Source organism: Apium graveolens, chromosome 10, assembly GCF_009905375.1.
Source record: "Apium graveolens cultivar Ventura chromosome 10, ASM990537v1, whole genome shotgun sequence".
Lineage (NCBI taxonomy): Eukaryota > Viridiplantae > Streptophyta > Magnoliopsida > Apiales > Apiaceae > Apium > Apium graveolens.
The window spans coordinates 74,781,498-74,786,499 of NC_133656.1; the positions used below are offsets into that span (position 1 = coordinate 74,781,498).

The 5,002-nt window shown below is 36.0% G+C and overlaps 1 non-coding gene across 1 annotated transcript; it reads right to left on the reverse strand.

Moving 5' to 3' along the window:
- Nucleotides 1-4,599: 4,599 nt before the first annotated feature.
- LOC141694543 (small nucleolar RNA R71) lies at nt 4,600-4,706 on the reverse strand. Its single transcript, XR_012563837.1, has one exon. It is a non-coding gene; the product is annotated as a small nucleolar RNA R71 (small nucleolar RNA).
- Nucleotides 4,707-5,002: the final 296 nt, after the last annotated feature.

Below are 5,002 nucleotides of genomic sequence, written 5' to 3' on the forward strand. Positions count from 1 at the left end.
GGATTCCTCCTGAATCTGACATGGGAGAATCTCTTGACAATTTGGGCCATTGATTCATCTTCCAATTGCTCCAGCTCTTCCAAGGAATAAAAATCATCACTTGATTGATTTGTAGTAGGAGGATCATATTCTGCTACTAACTCATTTTCCTCACCCTTGGAAAACTGTACCATTCTTTCTAACTGTTGAGATTGTTGTTGTTGTTGACCTTCAGCTACAAGTGCAGTAGATGTGCTGACCATTCTATCATTCCCGTAGACTTCCTTCTGTTGAATCTGCTCCAACTCATAGGTTTTTAACACTCCATAGAGCCTGTCCAAAGAAATCTCACTCAGATCTCTAGCTTCTCTAATGGCAGTGATTCTATGTTCAAGATGAGCTGGCAGTGTTAAAAGGAACTTTTTGTTGACCTCCCTGATTGAATAATACTTTCCATTGATGTTCAGGTTGTTGATCAACGCATTGTACCTCTCAAACACTTCAGTAATTCCTTCTCCTGGATTTGATTTGAAATGTTCATATTCAGAGGTTAGGATTTCCAACTTGTTCTCCCTAACTTCCTCTGTGCCTTCATTAATCACCTCAATAGTTTCCCACATGTGTTTGGAATTTTTACAGTTCATCACATGTCTGTTCATCAAGGGATCAAGGGAATCAATTAATATTAATTGAAGGCTGGCATCCAAGGAGGCTTCTTCCTTCTCAGCAGGAGTAAAATCTTCAGGCTCTTTTGGATAGGTTCTAGCTTCAGTAGTCACCACACCATCTATTATTACCTCCGGTTCAATAACCATCGGAGTTTTTATACCCTTCTTTAACAAGTTTGAATATTTGGGATTTGCAACTTGTAAAAATAATAGCATCTTCTTCTTCCACATGATATAATTCTCTTTATCAAATTGTGGAATTTTAACGGTTCCAACTTTATGTGAAGTCATTATGAATTTTTGAATAAATAAAAATTCAAGGAGTTGAAAAAAAATCACAAAAGTCTAGGATCTTGATTTGTTCGTTAATCAGAAGGCTCTGATACCAATTGTTGGGTCCCAATGTGTTTGTAGAAGGGGGGGTTGAATACAAACAGTACCGAATAATCGAATTAAATGCGGAATAAAAAATGTGAAACAAAATTCAAGTTAAATAAAAATATTATTAAACTTGAAAGGTGTTACAACAACTGTATCGATTACAAGGAATTAATCTCAAATTAATTATCACAAATCTAGAATAAATTCGACATGAACTTTTTCTATTTTTGTAATAAAAAGATTCAAATGCTAAACGCAATTTGAGATTAAGTTCTAGGGATTTTGATCCGCTAGATTGTTACACAAGAACAAGATAAATAATTCTAGTGGTTTGGATTTAACATTAACAAACTAGAAATTGATCTTGAATTTCTGCAGATAAAAGATGATATTTTTCAGAGGCGGCTGCTTTCTTTTGTTCTTGTCTTTCTGTTTGAATGAATGATTGATATGCTACTTCTCTGCTTCTATTTAAATCAACAAAACCAATAGAATTGACTTGGCATGACAATCCTATAGCTGGCAAGACTTTCGGTAGGACAATTGAATGAACTAGCAAGACAATCTGAATGAACTAGCATGACAATCAGAATGAACTAGCATGACAATCAGAATGAACTAGCAAGACAATCATCCTCCTAGAGTAACTTTCGGTATGACAATGGAAAATGGCCTAGCATGACAATCGGTATGACAATCCTGATTGTCATGCTAGTTCATTTTCAATTGTCTTGCTGATTTAATGCTTGAATTTAATCCAATTAAGCTTCTGAAAATTCCTAAAATTCCTAGAATTAATTCAGAATTAATTAATCAATTAATTCAATTAATAAATAAATTATTCTTCGCAGATATAATTTATTTTCTTAATTAAATTAGATGACTTAATTAATTAATAGAGAATTAATTCTAGTCTTGAGCAGCAACCATTCTTCTGCAAATCTTCTGAAAATCACTGAAAATTATGAATCAATTCCACCACTTCAACGTTGACACTCGATGTACTGTCTGGTTCATGAGTGACTAACTTCCGTGACGTTTCTTCATGTCTTGACTCTGACACTTTGATTTTCTTCAGATTAAATCCTTGTAATTAATGATACTCTGACGAGATCTCTGTCACTTGATTAAATCCACGATCTTGACTTATATCACTGAGGCATGATCAATTTCTTGAACTTCTTCCAGTGAATTAATTCCTCAAGTCTGTAGATGAACCTTGTCTCTGAATCCTTTGACAGATATTACTTTGCGAGATCTCTCTGACGGTAGATCCACTATTTACTTATTACATTCTTATTTGAGTTGAGTTGAATCCTCGAATATACAAATAGGTCTATGACATATGACTTACATGTATGTACTAGTAATTCAATATGAAGTGATTTGTATGTTAGATGAATTAATTTATATATATATATAAGTTGGAAATTACTAATTTCTATTCTGTTTATGTTGAGTGGCATTTATGACACTTTATAATGCTCTAATAAGCTTTGAATTGATGCGTTTGTACTCAAGTTGTTAAGTGTTTTAACGTGTTTTCTAGTGTTTTTGCATTTCAGGCATTATCTAGGTAATAAGGTGAATTAGCATTGTTTTGGTGCTAATTTTGGGTCAAGGTGGTGTTGGAATAAAAGCTTGTGGAAAGCCGGCTCGAAGCAGCAAGGAAAAGAAGAAAATCTGAAGTTTTTCCAGAAGTACGGCGCACCCGCGCTGGTCAAGCACGCGGCCTCTCTAGGATGTCAGAAAGGCAGCGCGCCCGCGCTCTGATAGCGCGCGGCCGCACCGAGTCGTTTTTACAAAATCCTGATTCTATTCTAATTCAAATTGGAAGACTTCTAGATTGCATGAGGCTGCTATATAAACAACTTTAGGTCGTTTTTCAAAATATATCAAGTCAGAGACGTACCAGAGCGCAAGGAGAGCCGTAAGAAGACCGTTTTAGCACGGATTCAACGAGGACGAAGAAGATCTTGTTTTTATTTGTGAATCTTTGTTTTAAGTTGTAACTTGGATGCTAGTTTTCTTACTTGTGAACCTTACTCTTGTTTCGTACTTGGTTTTGTTTATTTGTTATAAAGACTACGTTTGTTATACCATGCTTTCATCAGAACCCACGTTGATAATGAGTCAGATTATGGGCTAATCCTTATCATGGGTTTCTAACGGATTTATATATGGATTTCTTTAGTTAATTTATTTTGATGCCTTAGTATGTGGTGATTGTATGATAGCCTAGTATTGGTTGTGCGTATTCGTCTTATGAGCGTCGCGAACTTTTAAGATAGTGTGTTAATCTTTAATGAAGTGACGGTGAATTTAAGGATTTAGAACTTGACATGCTAGCATAGGTTCATGTATTTATATGCATGATTCGTAGGTAATTTTAACCATCTTACTTGCCCTATATAATCAAGATAGATAACTTGTGCTTAAACCGTTATGTTGTCAAATTCTATAGACATATAGGGCTCAATATAATTGGTGTCTATTCAGCTTCTATCTATTTTGTGGAGTTCTAGTAGTATGGTATTCATGCAATGAAAGTTGGCGTTTATAAGTTTCATGTTATCTGATTAGTGTCAGCACCATTACATGCTAAGGTTAAGAACAATAAGGTTATTGAATGAAGTATTAAATGAAGTTAGAGTCCCATGTTTGTCATATATATTAATTTAATCATCTTTAATCTCTTAGTTATAATTGTTAGTTTAATTCTTAGTTATAAAACCTCAATTTGTTATCGTCTTAGAATTGAATAATAACCATACATTGTTGCTTAAGTGCATAAATTAATTAGTAACCAAGCCAGTCTCTGTGGGAACGAACTAGAAAAGATTCTATATTACTTGCGAACGCGTATACTTGCGTGTATTATTAACGCTTGTTTAGCGTCTAACAAGTTTTTGGCACAGCTGCCGGGGACAGTAGTGTTAATTTTTAGTTTATGTATTTTCCATCAGTGGTCGTTAAAGTTCATTGACTCAGACATTGTTACTTATTTGTTTCCTTGTCTTATTTCAGGTACTCTAGCGAGGGTGTATGCATACGCGTTCGAGTACTCGTAAGAGAACACTGGACAAAACCGAGGAAGAAGTTGTGGTGGTTCAAAAGGAAGGTTTTGAAGAAGAAAAGAAGGTAGCAGAAGAAGAGAAAGTCGAGGAACCAGTTTTAGTAGAGATGGGAGATCAAGCAGAAAATCCTAAGGCTTTGATGGACTATTCTCAGCCTAAGATCAATGACATTCAGTCAAGCATCATCAGGCCAGCCATTAGGGATAACACTTTTGAGATCAAGTCAAGCACAATTTAGATGATACAGAACTCAGTTCAGTTTGGGGGTTCTCCTACTAAAGACCCAACATGCACATCAGGGATTTCATCGAGATCTGTGACACGTTCAAGTTCAATGATGTGACTGAAGATGCTATCAAGCTGCGACTATTCCCATTCTCTCCGAGGGACAAAGCTAAGTGTTGCTTACATTCTCTACCAGAGGGTCTATAACCACTTGGGAAGATTTTATTCAAAAATTTATCACTAAATTCTTCCCTATGGCGAAGACTGCTGCAATCAGGAATGCTCTTACTCAGTTTGCTCAGCAAACTGGAGAATCTCTGTGTGAGGCTTTGGATCGATATAAGGAGATCCTAAGGAAGTGCCCACACCATGGCATGCCTGATTGGATGATTATTAACTGTTTCTACAATGGATTGAGTGGTACTTCTAGACCCATGCTTGTTGCAACATCATGAGGAGCCTTGTGGGCTAAAAGCTACGATGAAGCTTATAAACTTATTGAACTGAAGGCTGTTAATCAATACAAAAATCCTTCCGAGAGACTGACTCAGGGAAAGGTAGAAGGAATTCTGGAGTTGGATTCAGCAGCTGCTATAGCTGCCCAACTTAAGGCTTTGACGATGAAGGTGGACACTTTGGCTAATCATAGGGTTAATCAAATCGCTAGTGTCT